The sequence below is a fragment of the Vipera berus genome (assembly GCF_964194415.1).
Source record: "Vipera berus genome assembly, chromosome: W".
In the NCBI taxonomy this organism is placed as follows: Eukaryota; Metazoa; Chordata; class Lepidosauria; order Squamata; family Viperidae; genus Vipera; species Vipera berus.
The window spans coordinates 71,573,860-71,595,021 of record NC_138210.1 but is presented as its reverse complement, the minus strand read 5'-3'; the positions used below and the strand labels follow the sequence as shown (position 1 = coordinate 71,595,021).

The window sequence follows — 21,162 nt, the reverse complement described above, 5'->3', positions numbered from 1 at the left end:
CCTGGGTCCCATATGTTTGCCTTCATTTATGAAATTAATAACTTCTACCAAGTTTAATTAATTTAATTAAATTCAATTTTAATTCCAGTTTTGGTTATATTGTTTATGTTATACCTATAATGTGAAGTTATTATGTTTTTAAATATTAAGCCTTGATTATTGAAGAAAGAGAAAAGTCAATCAATCAATCAATCAATCAATCATCATCAATCAGTCAGACATGCTATAGCTTAAAACAGGGGTGTCCAACCTTTTGGCTTGCCCCGGCCACATCAAGTGAAGAGGAATTGTCTTGGATGGTATATAAAATATAATAATATACTGTAGTTAAAGTATATAAATAGTGATATGAAGGCCTAGTGGTGAAGATGCTTGCCTCCCACTCAGAATGTTGAGAGTTCAATCCTAGGTAGCAGATATTTCTCTCCTAGGGCATAAAGAAAAAATATGTGCTGTGAACTCCACATAGGCATCAGGAAGGGCATCCAGATAGTAAATGCTCAGCTCTCTCCAGTCATCTTAACTCTACCCTGAATTAAGGGGTTACATGGTCATAAAAAGGGATATTTTAGTGTATATAAATAACTTTTATTTTTATGTTTTTTATTATGATCTTATAGGGGTACATTAGCAGCTGTCCAGGGCCACATGTCACCCACAGGCTGTGGATTGAACACACTTGGCTTAAAGTCTTTAAGGGGTTTTATAAAACTGGTTTTTTTCTGAAATATTGTATTTTTGGCTGAATGTCAGTAAACAGAATTATACTCACTTGGATTTTATTATGATGAAACACTAAGATACCAGTAGAAAAAGGACTGGCAGAAATTGGGGGTAGAATTAAAAGAGGGATTAGCCTAGAACCCTACATAGCCATAAGTGAACTAGGTCCACACACACACACCCTGAATTTTGTTTACCCTTATCTAACTCCAAACAGGTGCTAATTGTAGGGAAAAGAATTCAGACCCGGGTTGATAGAGATGCTCTGAACCAGCCAGGCAGCCACGTCTCCCTAAAAAAACCCTGAGTCTCCCTAAAAAAACCCTGAGCAACTGCCCGCTGAACTTTTATTCACCTTCTTTTTCTGAATACCAAATACAACATTACATAAACCCCATCAATCTAAAAAAAATAGGATACATAGTGATAATTGGATACGTAGTGAGAACTACTCAGGTGCCTATGAGATCATTACAAAAACAAGATACTAAAAGATATATGTGAAAGCTCTATCATAGCGTTTCCCAAACCTCCCACATGCCATCCTGTGCGAACCAGGAGAGTGTGCTCATCACTGTAATTCACGTAGAGGCCGATAAGAAACGTTTGGGAAAGCTGAAGGTTGGGAGGCCAAAAATTGGCCGTTCCCACACTAATCATTAATTAAGAAGATTCCTGTGCATAGCAATAAATTAGCAATAAATTGGTTTAATTAGACCTTTATGTGTGGATCTGGTCTTTCATGTCTGGGAGTGATAGCCTCAATTAACCAAATTAATGTAAGATGTGAAAGACCAAATATACAAAAATAATTACGAAGAAACTCTCTTTGCAGGAAGGTCTCGTCAACTATCAGCACCAACCATCAGCCAAACTTCTAGGAATTTCCTAGTGCAGGGGTCTTCAAATGGGCCCCTTTTATGACTTGTGGACTTCAACTCCAAGAATTCCTCAGCCAGCATGCCTGATTGAGGAATTCTGGGAAGTGAAGTCCACAAGTCATAAAAGGACCAAGTTTGAAGACCCACCCTACACTAGTGTTTTGAGATTTTGCTTGGTCTAGGATGCTCACAGTTTCCAAGCTGAAACTATGGTTGAGTCTGTCCATGTGTTGTGAGATTAAGGATTTTTTATTGTGTCCCCCGACTGCTAGCTGATGTTAATGGATGGGCTTTGCTGATCTTTTGTAATAGAGTGCATGGGTGATCTTGAGAAAGAAGAGAATTGAATTAAATTGAATGCTTTATTTGGCCAAGGAATTTGTCTCTGGTGCAAAAAAAATAAAAAAATAAATCAGACAAGGGGGCAGCAGCCTGCAGTTTCTTAATGGTCAGAGAAAACTTCCAGATATTGGTCTTCCCAGGCAAACTAAAAAGTAAACATGACTAGATGCACTAAATCAAGGGTAGGGAACCTTGGCTCTTTTATGACTCGTGGACTTCAACTCCCAGAATTCCTGAGTCAGCATAGCTGAGTCAGAAATTCTGAGAATTGAAGTCCACGAGTCATAAAAGAGCCAAGGTTGCCTACCCCTGCACTAAATCTACTTTACTGCAAGCCTAAATTAAAATAATCTTGCAAGTCTGAAGGTAAAATCTTCCAGCTCTCTACTTTTAACTGCTTGCTTCATTAGCGTGGATCCTTCCTTAGTTTCTCTCTCTGACAAGCAACTGTGGGATTCTCCCTGTCTTGTCTCATTGTTTCCTAGGCAACATCTCTTCTACTTTTTTTCTCAAGGTCACCGATGCATTCCATGATACCTTCCAGTGAAGCTCGACATTCAGACAAATCAGCCATCAACAGACAAATAGAGATAAACTACATTTACACACCATTCAAGAGACAATAAAAAGCTAAGAAGGAAACAAAAAGACCAGAACATATCCTCTCAAGCCATTGCGATCCAGATAAGCAGGGATTAACACCAGACAAACAATCAAGCAGAGAACGATACCCTAATCAGGAAATTACCAAGGAGAAAACATTGGCAGAGCAAGCTACTATATATATAAAAACAGGAAGCAATCCCCAAATTCACTAGTTATGGCGACATTATCTCATCGGGTAATGAAACAACTTCAAGAAGCAAGTTCAGGAGCACCAAGGATTCCACATTAAGAAATTATATGTCCGTTCATTTTTCTGGCAAAGGCATCCTGTGCTTGGTTGCTGAAGAACCCCTCTTTGAAGGAGATGGGCAGTTTAGAAACACGAAATATAAATAATAAAGGATTGCATGTTGTATAGGGCTGTGAGACATATATAGATGAATCAACTGAGAGTAAGCCCCTATGAATATTTTTTTTTGCCTGTGACTCTATAAGGCTTGGATGTTGTTTTTAGGGAAATTTACATTCTTGAGGTTGAGAAGTTTGCTAAGCTTCTGATAAATATCTGGGGAAGTCAATGTTTTAGAGGTCTTGTGGGAACTATTGCTTGAAGAACTCAACCTATGGGAAAACTACAGTCTACATGTAGTCAAGGATTGAGGTACTGTAAAACTTCCTTTCTCCCACAGTCAAGTCACCCGAGTCTTTTTTAAAGAGGGTAAACCAGAAATTTCAGTCTCTAAGTACAACATCCATAACACTCTCTTCAGTACTGTGTAGGCTGGAGTCTCCAACACCACATGCTTCATGACAGAAAATTGCCCAGAGGAACAAGGTACAGGGGTAGGGCAACCTCGGCTCCTTTATGACTTGTGCACTTCAACTCCCAGAATTCCTGAGTCAGCATAGTTGACTCAGGAATTCTGGGAGTTGAAGTCCATAAGTCATAAAAGAGCTGAGGTTGCCTACCCCTGAACTTGGAAATGACCCACAGGGACCAGGATCCAAGTTAAGGAAAAGAATATGAGCATATGAACTGAATTTTAAGTAGGACTTCAGACGTGACCAAAGGAACAAAAAAATTGCCCCCTACAATTCAGAGAATTTTTTTTTCAGAATTCAAGATACAACTTAAACCTGTCTATGGAAATTTTCAATCATGAGTGTCTCAAAGGTGCTTTTTAAAAAGCAACTGGATTTTCTTGTTTTTTTTCTATGAAAACATTTCACTTCTCAAACAAGAAGCTTCTTCAATTCTGGCTGAATGGTGGCGAATGGAAAGATGTATGTTTCTTAGCAGTCGTCTGGTTATTAGCACTCTGAAATATTTGTTGAGCTAACAACAGACCACAAAGTGCTAATGACAGATCAGTGCTCAGGAATACAAATTGTTCCATTCGCCACCATTCAACCAGAATTGAAGAAGCTTCTTGGATGAGAAGATAAACATTTTCAAAGAAAAAACAAACAAAGAAAGCCCTTTTAAAAAGCATGTTTGGGACAACTTAAACAGTTTTGCATAAATGAGTGCCGCATAGCAGAGTGAGCGCCTGTTACTCGTCCCAGCTTCTGCCAACCTAGCAGTTCGAAAGCACGTAAAAATGCAAGTAGAAAAACAGGGACCACTACAGTGGGAAGGTAACAGCGTTCCGTGCGCCTTTGGCGTCTAGTCATGCTGGCCACATGACCACGGAGATATTCTTGGACAAGCACTGGCTCTTCGGCTTTGAAACGGAGATGAACACCGGCCCCTAGAGTTGGAAACGACTAGCACACATGTGCGGGGAAACCTTTACCTTTACCTTACCTTCATGTATTAACTTACATTGGTTTGTGGATGACAAAGGTTTGTTCAGAGTTACTTCTTCTGGTGATCAATTGACTGTGAGAGAAATAAGTGAGAATACAGAGGGTGTGTATCTCCTTGGCCTGTGCAAAAGAGTGTGTATCAGTTTGCACTGTGCAGAACAGTGTGTACACCAAGAAAGTATGTATACAGGAAGAGTGTGTATACCAAGAAACAATGGATGGAAACTAACCAAGACGAGAAGCAATCAGAACTAAGGAGAAAATTCCTAACAGTGAGAGCAATCCATTAATGGAATAGCTTCTTTTTAGAAGTTGTGGGTGCTCCAGCACTGGACGCTTTCAAAAAGAGTCTGGACAACCATTTGTCTGAAATAATATATCGTCTCCTGCTTGAGGAGGGGGTTGGACTTTAAGACCTCCTAGGTCCCTTCCAACTCCTTATTCTTTGTTCCATCTCCTTGGCCTATTCAATACAGCTTTGATACCTGGCAGACTCTGAGGCATGAAAGAGAAATTGAGTTTGCTTAACCTTTAATGGCCTTCCACTCCAAACAGGTTTTATGGTGTCTGGGGAATTTTGTTCCTGATTATGTCCTGAATATGCAGCACAAAAAAACCTTGCGACACCGACTGGAGGGAACAGCCTTGCCATTATAGATATCTAGCCATCTCTGCATTTCTTTCCACTCCAGCGTGGAAGCTTGAACAGAGATTATGTGAAAGAGCTGGAATTCTGTCGGTCTGTTCCTAAGCAGGAAAACACTCTGCAAATGGGACAGAAGGGATCATCTTTGGTGTTTGTGTGTATGTGTGAAAGAGAGGTGCTGCCAAAGAGAGGGCTGTGCTTTAAAATGGCCCTGATCCACAAAACGCTTTTACATCCCTGTGGATGAAAAAAAATTGAGCAACACAGAGAAAGTATTACCCACTATTTCATTTTAATTCCCTTCCCTTCCCCTCCCAGTTCAATTATCCATAATAGACTAGGTATCCTATCCCATGTTTCGCAATGCGTAGACACTCTCAAAGGTATGCCCAATGTTTGCAAAAATATTGGAGAGAATTTGAGAAGTGATGTTCCTCCAGTGTTCCCCGTCTTGCAGTGTGAATTCCTTTAAGGTTCGGAAACCCAGTTGCAAAGGCTTAGCCAAGTTTGTCTGAGAACCAAATGGGGAGTTTTGTAATAATAACAACCGTGGACAATTTCAGTACCAGTAACAATTCACAAGGGAGGCAGTTCATTCATCAAGAATAGATATTTATTACAGCATTGTATGGCAATCTCAATATAAAAATACAGACTGTGCAGTGATCTCCTGTCTGTTTTATATGAAAGTGCTGTAAATCCCCTTTAGGATATCAGATCAGGCAGATCATTCTGACAAAAAAAATCATAACAATGACTATAATTGAGACACAGAGAAGTATCCACAAAGATATACCTCACACATAAAATGACACAACAAAGTGAAGCAAAAGTTCACCATGGAACTGAACTGTAAACAATTGGGCTGCTTCAGCTCATATGGAATCTTAAGGCTATGATACAAAGCAAGGTAAAAATGCCGCCCCCCCCCAATCCACTCAAATAAATCTTTCTCTTTTCACGAAAGTAGATGTAGAAGATCAGGCTCTGTTTTTATTTCACCTGGAATCAGAAAGGAGATAAAAGAATGTTACTGTTGAAACTTCATTTTTTCCCAGGAAGTGAGTCACAATTTTTAATCTGCCCCAAGGAGATGTTAATACAGTTGACAAAGAAGAAATTTTGAGGCTTCTATAACTGTCTGGTTTGGCAACCAAACCAAACCACAAGACAAGTACAGAGTTCAATCAATAGTTAGGAAGGCAGAAAAACAATTGTATCCCGCCTGCATTTCATTGAGGATCTGTATAATCATTCTATTCTATTCTATTCTATTCTATTCTATTCTATTCTATTCTATTCTATTCTATTCTATTCTATTCTATTCTATTCTATTCTATTCTATTCTATTCTATTCTATTCTATTCTATTCTATTTCTATTCTATTCTATTCTATTCTATTCTATTCTATTCTATTCTATTCTATTCTATTCTATTCTATTCTATTCTATTCTACTCTACTCTACTCTACTCTACTCTACTCTACTCTACTCTATTCTATTCTAATACAAAGGGGAAATAATGAAATATACTGTATATATGGAGAGTCCTCATATTCAATTATAATGGGATCTTCATCAGAACCTGTAGCTTTTCTAGTCTCACTCAACTGTTATTCAAACACCATCAAACCTGTTTGCATTACTGTTATTTTAGCCCAATGACTTTAGAAGATGGGAGAAATTACTAGTGAAGATCCAGTCTACATATATTTTGAAACATAAATATGTGTATGTATGTATGTATGTATGTTATTGGTTATTTCATGATTTTAATATACATACATTCATTAAATTGACAACATGAGTTTGCTTTTGTCTTTTCTACAATGCAGATAAGCATAAAAAATATCATGCAGTGGAAAAGTATAAGCAGACAAATTTTGAGTAGCAGCGGAAACTGTTTCCTTCAAAACTGCTTTCTCGTGAAAGAGCAATTGGCCAAAATTACGCATGCGAAGGAAAATGCATACGAAAATGTTTCCAAATATCGTATCATATCATATTGTGGCATATTTTTTAATAAATGATGGACATCCATTCCAAAAGGGGACATTGATGACTACACAACTGGAGGTTAAAGTCTACCCATTCCCTATGTAGAAAGCATGATCAAGGACATTTCATGTGCATATACTCTACTGTTTTTACCCCTCGTGTCTTACCTTGATGACCGTCACAGTGGCACTGTAGAAAAGGCTCACTAGGAAAAGAATGATGAAGGTGGAAAGGATCGACGAGAGGTTTTGGAATTCTTCTTCATCATCCGAGTCCACAATTCCCTCTACGTAACCTTTGGACAATACATGAAGGTCAGCTTCTAGAGTTCAGAAAGAAGTGAGGGTGCATTGAAGCTAAATGGCACATACGATAAGGGTAGCATGCAAGAGCCATGGAAATGTTATAGCGCAAGGTATGGGAAAAGACAGCCAATGCTTGATGATGCCAAAATAATAGCAGAGAAAAGCTGAGGGGAGCTAAGAGGGAAAGAAGAGGTGAGCTGTTTTAGTAAAGCCTTGGAGTGGTGGGAGATGGCATTTCTTAAAACTATCCCAAAGAAGGAATAAAAAGGGAAGGGTGTGTGTGTGTCTACCATCTACAGATGTCTATGGAGATTCTCAGTCATCCAGGTCATGGTTGCTTCTCCAATGGCAACTGGACTTCCTTTGTTTTCTCCTTGAAGACCTTTCGCTTCTCATTCAGTCAGAACTGAAGAAACCTCTTGAATGAGAAGGGAAAGGTCTTCAAGGAGAAAACAAAGAAAGTCCAGTTGCCTTCTGAAAAAAAAGATCTTTGGGGTGACTCACTACAGATGTCGAAAGACTGTTTTCAAATGAGTGATTACTATTGTTCGGCTGAAGAATTACTCAGCCCACCACTTCTGCACAAATGAAAAGATCCTGCAGATTTGTCGGAAGAAAGTTTAGATGGAAGAGCAGGTTGGGATAGGATGTTTAAGCTGATCTAAACTCTTCACCTTTGGTTGGCAAGGTGGTGCCATATTGACTTATCACCATGTGTGATTAACTTGAAGAGCTGAACTCTTACGGATGAATTCATGAATTTTTGATGAATTCAGTGTAGTAAAGCTTTGCTTTCTGAATCTATCTGATAGGGATGCACTCCTTGATATCCTCCAGAACATAGTTTTCTCTTTCTGGAATATACAGTATGTTCCTTTCAACTTGCAATCATGGATTGTGAATGATGATCGGCTACAATTTCTGGAAGGATTGAGAATATGTCAATTGTGGAAAACACTAAATTGGGGCAAAGGGATGTCTCATTCTTTGCATGTCCTTGGAAGGGAGATTTTTTTTTAATATGTGCCATTAATTCCGAATGAATCTGAGTATAACAAAGAACCTGCAATCAGTATGTGAAGTCTTATATAAAGACATTGTAAAGTCTTAAATAAAGTCATAAAGAAAATGAAACTGGTTTGATCAAAGTCACTAGTAAAATTGTTAGAAGGCTTGTTAGCATTTAATTTTTGGTTTACAATATTTAAAGTCAGCCATCTACCCTTTCCATTAGATTGCCCTGTTTTATTTTGTCCAACTACATGGGTGAATGCCAATGCATGAGCAAACTGGGACATTCTGAATTCCTTTATCATAATATTCACAATTAACAGAGGGATAGAATTAAGATCACATGAAATGTTGATACCATTTTATAATGCCTTGGTAAGGCAACACTTGGAATACAGAATCCAGTTTTGGTGCCCACGATGTAAAAAAGATATTGAGACTCTAGAAAGAGTGCAGAGAAGAGCAACAAAGATGATCAGGGGACTGGAGGCTAAAACATATAAAGAATGGTTGCTGGAGTTGGGTATGTCTAGTTTAATGAAAAGAAGAACTGGAGTGACATAATTGCAGTGTTCCAATATCGCAGGGGTCGCCACAAAGAAGAGATGCTATTCTCCAAAGCACTTGAAGGCAGGACAAGAAGCAATGGATGGAAACTAATCAAGGAGAGAAGTAACCTGGAACAACTTGTGAATGCTCCAACACTGGAAGTTTTTAAGAAGTGATTGGACAACCATTTGCCTGAAATGGTATATGGTTTCCTGCCTCAGCAGGGGGTTGGGCTAAAAGACCCGCAAGGTCCCTTCTGTTATTCTGTTCTATATTAACTGAGGTAGTTGAAATTTACTTGAGTACAAAGAGAGACTATGTCAAGAATGAAATTTTGGCAGTTATTCGCCTCTTTGTTTCTACTTGCCATTAGAGTAAGGGGAGAAGGTGTTGCTTTAGAATGGGTTAGAGAGAGAAATGAAACCTCTACAATTCCGCTGAAGTCTGTGAAAGCCTGAAACCTTTCGAAGGACACCATAATAGGTGTGAATTTGAAGCAGACGGTTCCCATAACAAAGTGAAATTGTTTACATGGACTATGTGAGAGGGTGGGGGTTTGTCCAGAGAAATTATTGTTTAATTCTATGAACTGGTGTCTGGGAACCTCAGAGTTAGTTTTGCTTCAACGTTACCATGCCGTGTATTCAATAAACAGTAAGATTTTTGGAAATGGAATGAACTTTGAGTTTTATTTAGATTCTTGAGCTGGATGTTGACAGACTATTTGTGTGTTATCTGAAAATAGTCTTGGCAGTTAGAACAATTAATCAGTGGAACGTCTTGCCTCCAGAAATTGTGGGTGGTCCAACATGGGAAGTTTGTAAGAAAAGATTGGACAATGTTTGTCTGAAATGGCATAGAGTGTCCTGGGGGTTGGACTAGAAGATCTCCAAGGTCCTTTTCAACTCTGTTATTCTGTAAAATGAGCTACAATGGGTCAGCTAGGTAATTAAGTAAGATCCACAAGCAAACCAAGGGGACTATCATCTATACAAAGCAATGGGGAGTTCAGATTGGTGGGTCCTCGTAATGTGAACTTTGAGTTTAAGATGCCCAGTATTTGGCCATAAGATGAGGGTAAAGATGAATTTTGACTTTCCAAGTGCTGTGGCTGATGATCCATAGCTTAACTGTACTGAGAAGCGATGGTGAATAGGACAGATGGAAAAGGCGATGGCAGCACTCAAGATTTATGGAGCTTCCCTTGAGTACATCCTCATGGAATACAAAGGAAACAGCTGAGGGATTTCCTCAGTTATATCACTGTTAATATTCTTTCTCATATGTTGGGAGAGAAGTAAGAGCATTCAGGGCATGGATCACCATGTGTCCAGTGAGCATTTTGGCCCTGGGCATGAACTCCTTCTCTTTCTTCTGGTTCTTCTTTGAGGAGAAGCAACAGTTCTTTGGCTTTTTCTGGCATGGTGGCCATTTTATGACTCTTAAAACTCATGGAGAAGAATTTGTCTGGAATATTTTTGAGTCAAGCATAAGAACAAAATGTCGGAAGAATATCAATCTGAAGAATTTACCTGCTTACAAGAGTAAAGATCATGGTTGCCCACCACAAAAGTCTCTGCTCTAACAAAGTTCATTTGCTCAAAAAACCAAAAAGGGAAATTATAATTTTTATTAAGAATGTCAGTATTAAGGTTTTTTGTTTTTTTTAATAAAAGATCAAGTGGGTAACTGTCAGGGTGTATGGAAAATTTAAGCAGCTTATTGTAGGTCTGTTTAATGTATAAACTATTTAATGCTTTTTCTTTTGTAAAAGAACAAGTCAATTGGGTACATTTCATCTCCTCTGTTATCCAAACAAAGTAATCAGTGATATTTTTCTTAAGGATGCTGGAATGTTCACTTTGGTTAACACAACAAAGGGGTTTCATAGATGTTTAAGATTTGTTAATTAGTTGTGTGTCAGTAGATAATTTAATTATATTGCATGAATTTTAAATCCTTAATTTTTGATCTTGTTTTAATGCTTGGGATAATCTTTTGTGGTACTGAAGTTCTACATATTTGATCTTCTAAATACTTTCATGATTATAAACATTCACGATGAATCAAATAATGGTGCCTTTTTCTTTTCTTTTTTAAGTTATTTCTCTTTTTATAGAACATCTGTGTGCTGAGAATTGTTGATATGGAGTAGATTATTTTGCAGCAAACTTCAAATGCCATTCCCTGACATTCAAAACAACAGCATTACTATTATTTTGTGCATTTGCTATTTGACAATCGCATGTACGATGAGTCTCCATAGAAGCACATTTTTTATGTTGTTTAAACCAAGTTGTTTTGGTTTGTTGTATTGGTGTCTACAGTTTTTACTTCACTTAGAACTAAAAAAATATGTAGGGATTGTTCGGAACTAGAGCTGTATTAGCTGAAATACATGATATAATTTTCAATATTTATTTAGTTGCGTTCCTATTCAGGCTATGTTCTGTTTAAAGACCTATTGGGGTGCTATTTTAGTGTGTTTTAGACTTGCATAAAACATTTTGTTAAGAGCTTCTTTGCCTTGTGCAAAGGATGTAATGTTCCCCCAAATAATTCCAGGTGAACACCCAATGGATGAGACATCTCCTTGCTTAGAAAAGAAATTAAAGGGAAGTGAATGGTCTGAAGATGTGCCTGTACAGAATGGCATAATCTGAAAACATGAATAACCCCAAATTGGGCATTGATGTTGGAGATAGATAATCTATGACAGTACAGAAAAGAGGAGATATCCACCAGCTTTCTAAAACAGCTCTTCTTCAGCTTGATATAGCAATAGCACCACTTAGAACAAGGCCCATTATGCCATAGAAGATGAAGTACAGGAGTTATTGCCAGGGGAAATAAATGTGAAAAGATTAAGGAACCTATGGGATAACTCAGAATTTCCAGTGTTAGTTCGTGCCCCATCACTATTTCTCACAAAAAGCCAGATATATTTTTTGGTCTTTGTTTTGAGAAAAATACTTTATTGCAAAATATTTAATTCCTGCAGAAAGATGTGGCCAGCTACTGTTTTAACACTGACACATCCTTCTTTACAGATCTGCCTTCATCACTGAAAAGTTTCCATAATGAAGCAGAAGAGGGAACAGAGGTTGGGGGAGGGGAACAGAGCAAATGAAGGTTTCTCAAAAGAAATTAGGTTGACAATTAGTAGCAAGGGCTGGAGGCGTCGGAGAGGACTAAGGAGACGTTGACTATGGATGGTTTACCCGTGTTCTTGTTTACAGTCTTCTGAATTGTGTTGTAGGGCAAGGCTTCATGTCCCACCATGCAAGTATAAGAATCTCCGGCACTCCATTCCTGTTCACTGACGGTCAATAAGCTGTAGGCAAAATACTGTTTGGACAGTACTTTGGATTCTGCTATGGGTTGGCTGGTGAAGTATTCTGATTCACTGATTGGCTCCTCATTATGGAGCCATCGCACAAAGAAGCTGCCAGGATTGAAATCTTGAATGAGGCATGAGATGGTAACTTTCTCCCGCAAATTCAGCTGTTCTAATGAAGGTGAAAGGATGTAGACAGTGGGAGGTTTCAGTTTGCCACCTGAACAATGGGAAAAGAAAAAAAAAGAAAAGAAAAAGGTGAGGAGAATATTCAGTACACATTCTTTATCATCTTTAACTGTAGTGGCCTCTCGGTGAGACCACACTTAAATGTTGAAGACATGTCTCTTTGTCACTGAAGAAAGATTAGTTCATTAGCTTTGAGGTGGAAGGTGCATGTTTTCTACTTAAGGTAGGCAAGAGAAAGAAAAATTGATCATAAGGAATAGCTAGGCCAGAATTAGATGCCAGGGGGTCCATTTGCTCATGCTGCCTATCTGTATAATGGGACCTATCAAGATCAACGCAGCCTGAGAATAATTACATCTATGCTGTCTGTCTAACTTAGGGGTCTCAAGTTGTATGCAAACTTTTCCTAGGGGAAGGTGAGAAGGCACTTTCTCTTCATAAAAGAAGAGAGTTGGAAAAAAATATGTTGGTAGACCACTATAGATGTGGAAGCTGGATTCTCACTATTTGTACTCGATGGGAGTTAAGGAGCAAAGGAGTCACAAATATCAGAGGAAGAGTAGGGTTCATGGGGATGTCAATCAAGGCAACTGGAGGACAATTTGGGGTATCCTGAGGGATTCCATGAGGAATCCCTCAGGATTTAATCAGCCTTTAATCCATGAGGTGTTAATCTCGTTTATCTGGAAAACCTTCTGGAACAAGTGATCCCCCAAATGCTTTTCATGGATCAACTAGAAACTTACCACTCTCCTTCTTCAGGGTTTTTTCTACTGGCTTGACAAGTACATCTTCAAATGTCACTTTGCAGGTAAAGGTTTCATCCTCCTTCCATTCCGTTGCGCACACTGTGGCCACAGCATTGACATAGAAAAAATCATTTCCCTGTTCTAGGAAGTTGGTCATCACAGTGTGGAGTTGCTTTTGGTCAGATGCTCGTGTCCAGGTGACATTCAACTTTGAATAGTCTGCTTCAGGAGGTATGTTGGAGATTTTACAAGTCAGGTTGGCTGAGTTGGTCAGGAACATATCGGCAAAAGCTGGGGGGATGGTTTCCACGCTAACAGGCAAGCATTCGTCACCTGGGAAATATCAAGGCAAAACAGAAACAGTGTTCGATTGTTCAATAAATTGTACAAACATTTCTACCTTTCTCATATTTAATAACATACGTACGATGCAGCTGCTTATGTATGCCTGCTTTCTTGTGATTATTAAAAGCTCTTGAACAGTGACTAAGAACTTGTTTAATGTAATGCAGTGGGTGGTCCATTTATCACCTACATTCAGGTGGAGAAAAAAAATGTATCGGGAATCTGCTCCTACGCATCTCTGAGAAATATACAAATGTTCCCTTTGGATTTATCTTTGAAAGCTACAATTGGATTTTCAGAATCTGTCAGGGTAGATTTGTATGGAATCATGAAAGGGTGTTTTTTTTAAAAAAAATAAATAAATTCTAAATCTCAGTGATGAAATAGGAATGTTGATGTTAGGTAGCTGCCTGCAATATTTTTCCTGGCTGTTTATGAATTAGGAGAATGTGTTTTTTTTCTGTTCAAATTCTAAGCATAGCTCTTCAGAGAAATAAGAATTCTCTGCATTGATATCAAAATACAAATGAATGTGGGGGTTTCTTGGTGCTCTCTGACCTTGCTCAGAGGAGAAGGAAGTAACACCATCAGTGCAAACCCCACTCCCTTCTAGCACTGATGATGTTACCTAGTTTGGGTAATGAAACATCCACAAGAAAACAAGAAAGCTCAGAGGGCACCAAGGGCCCCTCATCTCAACCCCAAGCTACAAATATTCTCTTTTACAGGTGAGTATTTTAATCCCAGATTGGTTACTGAACTAATTGGAGGCATTGGTCCCTGGTGAACAAAAATATGTACAGAATGTGGGGTGGATGTGTGTATAAAATTAAGTAAATTAAATAACCCAGTGTTCAACCCAGAGGAGCATTTGAGCAAAGAGTTATCCCATAATTGGCCACATTACTCTGATTCTTGAAGAAAATCCCACTTACTTTTGCAGAAAGATAGTATGCTGAACGTCTCCGAATGAGTGAATTGCTTGCTTTTTACTACACAAGTAAACTTCTTTTCAGAAATCCAGTCATCCTTGGTGACAACAAGTTTGCTCCAAACGGTGTATCCACCACGACCATCCGGCATAGGTTTGCTGGTGGTGATGCCGGTGGTGATTTCTTGTTGCTCCTTAAGCCAACTGATGACAACGTTTCCAGAGCAGAGGTTACTAACTCCACAGGTGACAGTGGAATTTAGGTAGCTACTTGAAAATGCATTCAGAACTGGTGCTCGAATGATCATCTCAGGGTCTGATACTGGTTTTACATCTGGAAAGTTGCAAGGAAAAAAAAGATGATTAAGACAAGGAAATTCAACACCTTAAAAGCATAATGGAAATGAAGATTGAGGAGGTGCAGCAATGTCGAGAGACTTGCGTGTTCAGTTCTATCTAGAAAACCATTAGATAAACTAAGTGGTCTGCTGGCATTTGATTATAGCCCGTAACTGAGAAACACATCTGTATCTACCTAAGTGTCTTGGAAACAGGGATCTACTGGAAACAAGGATGAGCGGAATTTAACCCCAGACCTCAGGCTGATCCCCAGAGCACAAAACAGGGCACTAGTGAGCATATGCAGAGAACTCATTTCCCATGGCCAGGAAGAAGCCATGTTCAACCTCATCTGTAGTCAGCAGGTTGGTTTTCAAGGGAAGTGAAAATATCTCAGTGTGCCTGACATTCAGAAGAATTCAAAATGTCGGGTCTGAATTAGATGTTGTTAATTACCTGGTGAGTTAGGCAAAGGAAATTAGGTGTAGTGATTTAGGAGGCAGGCTAACTTTTCTACAAACATGTCTTGCATGTAGCTTCTAATGCCCTTTGAATGACTCCCTTACGAAAGTAACCTACATGCGCATGGGTGACATGGCTGATGGAATAAATGAATTTCACTTACATGGTTTAGTCACTGGGATCACTTTGTCTCCTTGGGTGTGCTTGGCTTTGCAATAGAATCTTTCGTAAGTCTCCCAGGTGCTCCGGGAGACTTTAGCCTGGGAAGCTGCTGTGTATGTCCCACCGGACATGATAGCAGGAAAGTCCAGGACGTTGTCCTTGCTGATAGTCTGGTTTTCTGGATTATTCCAGGAGAAATCAATTGTGTTTGGCAGAAAATTCTTGGCGAGACATCCAATGGCAATATCTCCATTTCCTGTGCTGTCCCCAGATGGGATGAGTGGAAAAAGAGAAGGGGCCCTTGGGGATTCTGAGAGAGAAGAAAAACAGAAGGATGGCGGATTTTGAAGATGTTACAGGTTCAGCTGGGATTGAGTGCATGAAAGGAGGTGAGTCTTGCTTGGCTGAGAAAGGAAGAGGAGGTGAACAAATATTTGTGTAGGCTTTCCCTGAGTTAACCAGACTTTTGCGGAGTGCATGTCATGGTTCATTGATACCTTATAGGCAGTGCTTTTTTTGTATAAGAAAAAGGTGCCGGAACTCACACATGTCATACAACCCGCCTTGCCTACCCTACAAGGTTCCATCCAAAAAAGGTGCCGGAACTCCGTTCTGAGCGTTCTATGAGAAAAAAAGCCCTGCTTATAGGAATGCGTCAAGTTATAGGCTGCGAGTTTGCCTCACTTGATTCCTGACCCGTTCTAACAGTTCGTATGGATTCCTCCTTCATATAATCTTCCTGTGTGCGAGCGAAAATAGGAGGGTTAGAAAGTATGAGTTGAGGTGCAAACATTTGACCGTTAGCTGCCCATGGGCTGAGATTTGTGGTTTGCCAGGCTCTGTCATAGGAGATTTCAACCAATGGGTCTACTTTCCAGGATTGTTATAAGCATCACTGAGATCAACTCTGTGAAAGTTTATATATTTATATCTCATATTTAGAAACTGCCCATCTCCTTCACAGAGATTATTGCCGCAAACTGGAAGAATTCCAGCAGGCCTTAATCTTAGCAAATTTCTTTCAAAGGCAACCAATTTTCAGATTCATGAAAGTAACAATGGTCAAAACCATCCCGGCATGTCTACCCACAGGGCCAGAAAGAAGGAATCCTTATAAGAAAGTTTTGTAAAATATCATTTACCCAGAGGTTACAGATGAACTGACAAAATTTTTCTGGGTCTGGGGAAGAATACTAGAAGCAAAATTTCCCTCCTCAGGCCACACGCCGAGATTTAAAAGTAATCGAGCATTTCTTCTCAGAAAGATGAAACAGATCTAAAAATTTTCTCTGAGACCTAGTTGGCAAACCTATCTTGGTCAGCCGTGTACATGAAATGTAACAGTTTGCTCAAACTGGACATTCTACTTGACTCCATTTTTCCCCCAGTTGCATGTTCCCTTTTTGAGTGCCTAATCAAACAGTCAACTCTGTTTTCTTGTTTAACACACATACACACACACAGACACACACACACACAGGCACACACACACCCCTCCCTTTTGGGTGTCAACTGTTTGAAGTAGCCCAGATGAGAAACCAGCGTTATGAGTTCTAACACTATATTTATTGTAAGCAGTGGCGGGATTCAGCCAGTTTGCACCACTTCGGCAGAACCGGTAGCTAATTTTTTGTTGCCTAGCAGGCCCAGAATGGACTTCCGGAAATGGCATCCACACAGAGAACTGGTTGTTCACCTATCTGAATCCCACCACTGATTGTAAGGTCACTGTAACGGAATCTTGCAAGTCTCTCCCTCCTTCCTCTAGTTTCTAGGGAACGAGAGAGAGCCTCTTCTGAGACACTTTCCACACACCTGTTCTTCCTGTGGGCTGGAATGTCTCTTATCTGACCATTGCTTTCCTCATTTTTCCTTCCTCTCCCCTTTGTCTTCCCGCCTTTCAAGGCTATTCCCATAGACCCTTATAGAACTTCAGAAAAGTTTCGAATTCTCCTGTCTAAGGGGATCTCTCTCTTTTGGTTCTTGAAGGTTGAACTTTTAAGTTCCAATCTTAAAATGATTTCTTGCTCAGAACACACACACACACACACACACAGGGACAGAGGCCTAAAACTCACAATCTCCTGGTTTCTAGACCAGCATCTTCACCATGACACCAAACTGTCTCATCTATTTACCCATTGTATTCTGTCATTATAACCAGACCTGCTTAGAGAATCCACCACAGACCTTCCGAATTAGGTTGCGGATCTGAAGCACTTCTGGAGACGTGCTTTAGATTCTTATGTGTAAGATTTGGGTCCCTTTCTCCTCCTTGCTATATTGATACAAGCACATTATTTTCTGGAAAGTGCAAGAATGGAGGAGAAAGCTCATTCGCCTTTGGTAAAGCTCTTTTTGAGACAGTAATACAATTCAACTGTCTGGTATCTACTAAAAGCAGTGCTTTTTTTGTAAAAGAAAAAGGTGCCGCAACTCACACATGTCATACAACCCCCTTTGCCTACCCTACAAGGTTCCATCCCAAAAAAGGTGCCAGAACTCCATTCTGAACGTTCTATGAGAAAAAAAGCCCTGACTAAAAGCTTCTGCGCATCGCTTCTGTGTTTTTACAGAATCAAAGCACAGTCAGAGGAACCCAGTTCAGCTTCTCCTTTGACTGTGGAGAAAAACAGGGCCAATTCAGCTTCAGGAAGGTTGTTGAGAAATGCCAGGATCTTCTTTCAGCATTTTTTAAAAATTTATTTAAAAGCATTAGAAGGAAGCTGGTTGAGACAGTTGTTCAGGGCAACCATAAACTGACATGGAGCCCAGCAGCTGGTTTTCTGATTTATTGAGAGCTTGGCTCATTGGGACTGGACTAGAAGACCTCCAAGATCCCTTCCAACTTTGTTATTCTGCCCTTTCTGCAGCTGACCTACTGCTAGAACGTTTCAAGCCTCCTAACTCTGTTGCATTTCAGAAGCTAAGCCCAACTGCTCTCTGTCTGCATCTCTGGGGCTGTAGCTCAGAAGACAACTACACGATTCACCAACTCCATGCTAGACATTGGAGAATCCATAATACTCTATCCACCGGAATCCTCCAAAGCTCAAGCTGACAAGTAGTGACATCCTAGAACAATGTTTCTGAACCTCATCAGCTTTAAGGTGGGTGGACTTCAATTTCCAGTATTCCTTAGCTGACATGAGGAAACTTGATGAGGTTGAGTAACGTTGTTCCAGGAGACCATGTGGGGAGAACCTAGCGGCTTTCTCCTGACGTCTTCTAAAGCCCATGTATAATTGACCAAGTCCAATCATTTATCTGGCTGGGGAAAGGCGCTAGTCCCCCAACAGTCCCCCACAAAACTAATGCAAACTCTAGTCTGTTGCTGAATCCAACCACAGTTAGTCACTTTCTCATTCTCCTATCTGGGTTCTGATTTTTAGAAAGCTGGGAAGCTTACCGCACCCTACCCAGCCCTCACAAACCATTTCTCCACCCAGAGTCTTGGAGGAGCATGAGTAAATCTCAAATGCACCTCAAAGTTAACACGAAGGGTTGCACATATTCAGGTGGGATACTACTTCTCAATAAAGGAAGGAGAGATTAAAAAAAAGTGATCACTGTTTCCCTCCCCAATGCTGGGATGTCTAGGCTAACAGGCTCACATGCCCCTTGCAAAGTCTATGACTTCAGGGAGATTTGGGAGTAATTAGCTCTCTTTTTCCCCCCCAAAGCCATAGAGTTATCTCCTGGAACAGCTACAATTTTTTGGCTAGGAAAAAAAGCTTCAGAGCTTTTCTGAAAGCTGTCCAGCTTCCGAAAGCAAGGACTCTCCTACTCACCTGGCCATGTCGTCCAGAGAAAAGGCATCTCTCTCAACTTTCTCCATGCCAGAAGTTGGCATGGTGTCCCTCAGCTGACCCTCTGGCCGCTATCACAAAACAGGCAGGTTGTGGATTTGTGATTTTGCACAACACACTGGATCATAAAATAACCAGACTGAACCTTTACAACAGGCTAAGCTTGGGGGAGGGGGGGAAAGCACCCTAACCCAAGTTAATAATAAACAAGTCAAACTGATCTTGTGCTTCTAGGTTTTTATTTGACTGTTAAACTTTGATAAATCAGCTTCTGCTTCCTCTCTCCCCTCTTATTAGAAATTTGAGAAAATCATCTGCTTTTTAGGTAAGGGTCTTGCTTGGAATAATTTCTATAATTTGCAGAGCTCTAAGTCACTCGAGAACCAGCTGAGTGCCAAGATACCAGCTGAGCTCTGGCTTCAGAGACCATAAGGAATACTTTGGTTGGGCTCCCTGTCCGAGCGTTAAATTTTTAATAACTCCAAACAATTCCAGGACTGAAATGCTTCAGCATTTTTAGCAAAAGCTCCTGCCAGAAACCTGAGCATCCAGAGAACAAAATATCAGAGAACAAAAGAACTTTTCTCTAGCCAAGCACACTGGGGTCTTTACAAAGCTTCGGCTCAACTGCAGCTACCCTAGAGTGGATCCAAAAATGACCATGCATCAGCTCACCCGGCACCGGGCATGATAATGAGCTGGTGAGATGCTAGAAGCTTTCCCCCATCACGCTACGCTTACCAAGAAACATTTGGGGAGAAAACGGCAAGCTCGCTAGCAATCCCAGTTCAATTTCTCCAGAAATTGCAGCTTTAGAAAGCTTGCAGCTTTCCAAGCTGATTGGCGAACTTTAGAAATTCTACAGAGCGGCTAGAGCATTCCCCATCACGATTAAACCCACCACTCAACCGGGAACGCTTCCAGCTTTTGGGGAGCTAGCAATTTCTACCACCCTTGCTACCTCCACCGTTGAAAGATTGACAGGTCTCCCCATTGAGTGGCGGGTTCCACAGAAAGCTAGCAGTTTCCCCAAACTCCTCTCAAGGATTCTCCCAGCTATGCAATAATCTTTGGAGAAACTCAGCTTGCTTTTGCCTCCTAGCTAGCCCTGTGATCAGCACAAAAGGATTTGGGGCTTTCCTAGCACCCCTATCCCAGCTAACCCTGGCAGTAAATTTCAAGTGCATGCCCCCAAACCCAACACGAGCTTTCAGAGAAACTACAGAGAAATTTCCTGTAGTTGCTCAAGCCAAACAAAGCAGCTTTGACCTGGCCAAGCCCTTAGCTTTAAGGAGATGCCATCTCTGTAGTTTTTGAAAGCTTAGTAACCACACACTCAGAGCTCAGGCGTTGGTTTCTGAGGATTCCTAAGCACAGAGCTAAGGAGGAAAAGCATTCATCTGGGTCCCTAGCTAAGCGCTAGGCTTGCTTGTACATATCTCCCTGCCTTTTGCACCTAAAAGATGAATTAGCTCCTAGCCATACTGTGGGACTTAGGGAAGCTGGAGGGTTGCGGATACTTTTATCTGGTTTTCATTGCTGTTTTTTTAGCCAAGAGTAAGGGGGTTGCAGAAAGGCATTGTGGCTGCTGATCCCTGCCCTAGCTATTGCTGTAAAAAATATTGTAGCTAGGAAAGCTAGCCTCCTTGGTCAGTGTTTTATAAGCTGGGCAAACGCTAGGAGCTTCTTCCCTTGCAAAGCTTGGGCTTCCATCACTGAGCCCTTGATGATAGTCACCACTGATCCATCTCTGCCTACACAGCTGGTTTTGGAGAAAGCTCTCCAAATATCCCTAGCTGAAGCTTTCATTTGCTCTAGGCTAGGCACCTAGCTTTGGAGACTCCTTTCATCTCAGCTCTAGCTGACCATCAGGGAAGCAAAGGAGATGGGTTCCAAGAAGCCAAGCCAAGCCAAGCCAAGCCAAAAAAAAAGGGGGGAGCTTCTTCTACCTTTCCAAAGCTACAGTTTGA

The 21,162-nt window shown here is 40.4% G+C and overlaps 3 gene segments (V, D, J or C); all 3 read right to left on the bottom strand.

Moving 5' to 3' along the window:
• Positions 1-21,162, bottom strand: part of LOC308676833 (Ig gamma chain C region-like) — an 89,461-nt gene that overhangs the window by 65,247 nt on the left and 3,052 nt on the right.
• LOC308676671 (Ig heavy chain C region, membrane-bound form-like) overlaps positions 1-21,162 on the bottom strand; it is a 62,536-nt gene that overhangs the window by 39,730 nt on the left and 1,644 nt on the right.
• LOC308676675 (immunoglobulin heavy constant mu-like) lies at positions 5,603-19,217 on the bottom strand. The segment is given in 7 exons: positions 19,175-19,217; positions 15,385-15,693; positions 14,425-14,754; positions 13,142-13,477; positions 12,091-12,426; positions 7,172-7,299; positions 5,603-6,009 (listed from the first exon to the last, which is right to left on the bottom strand).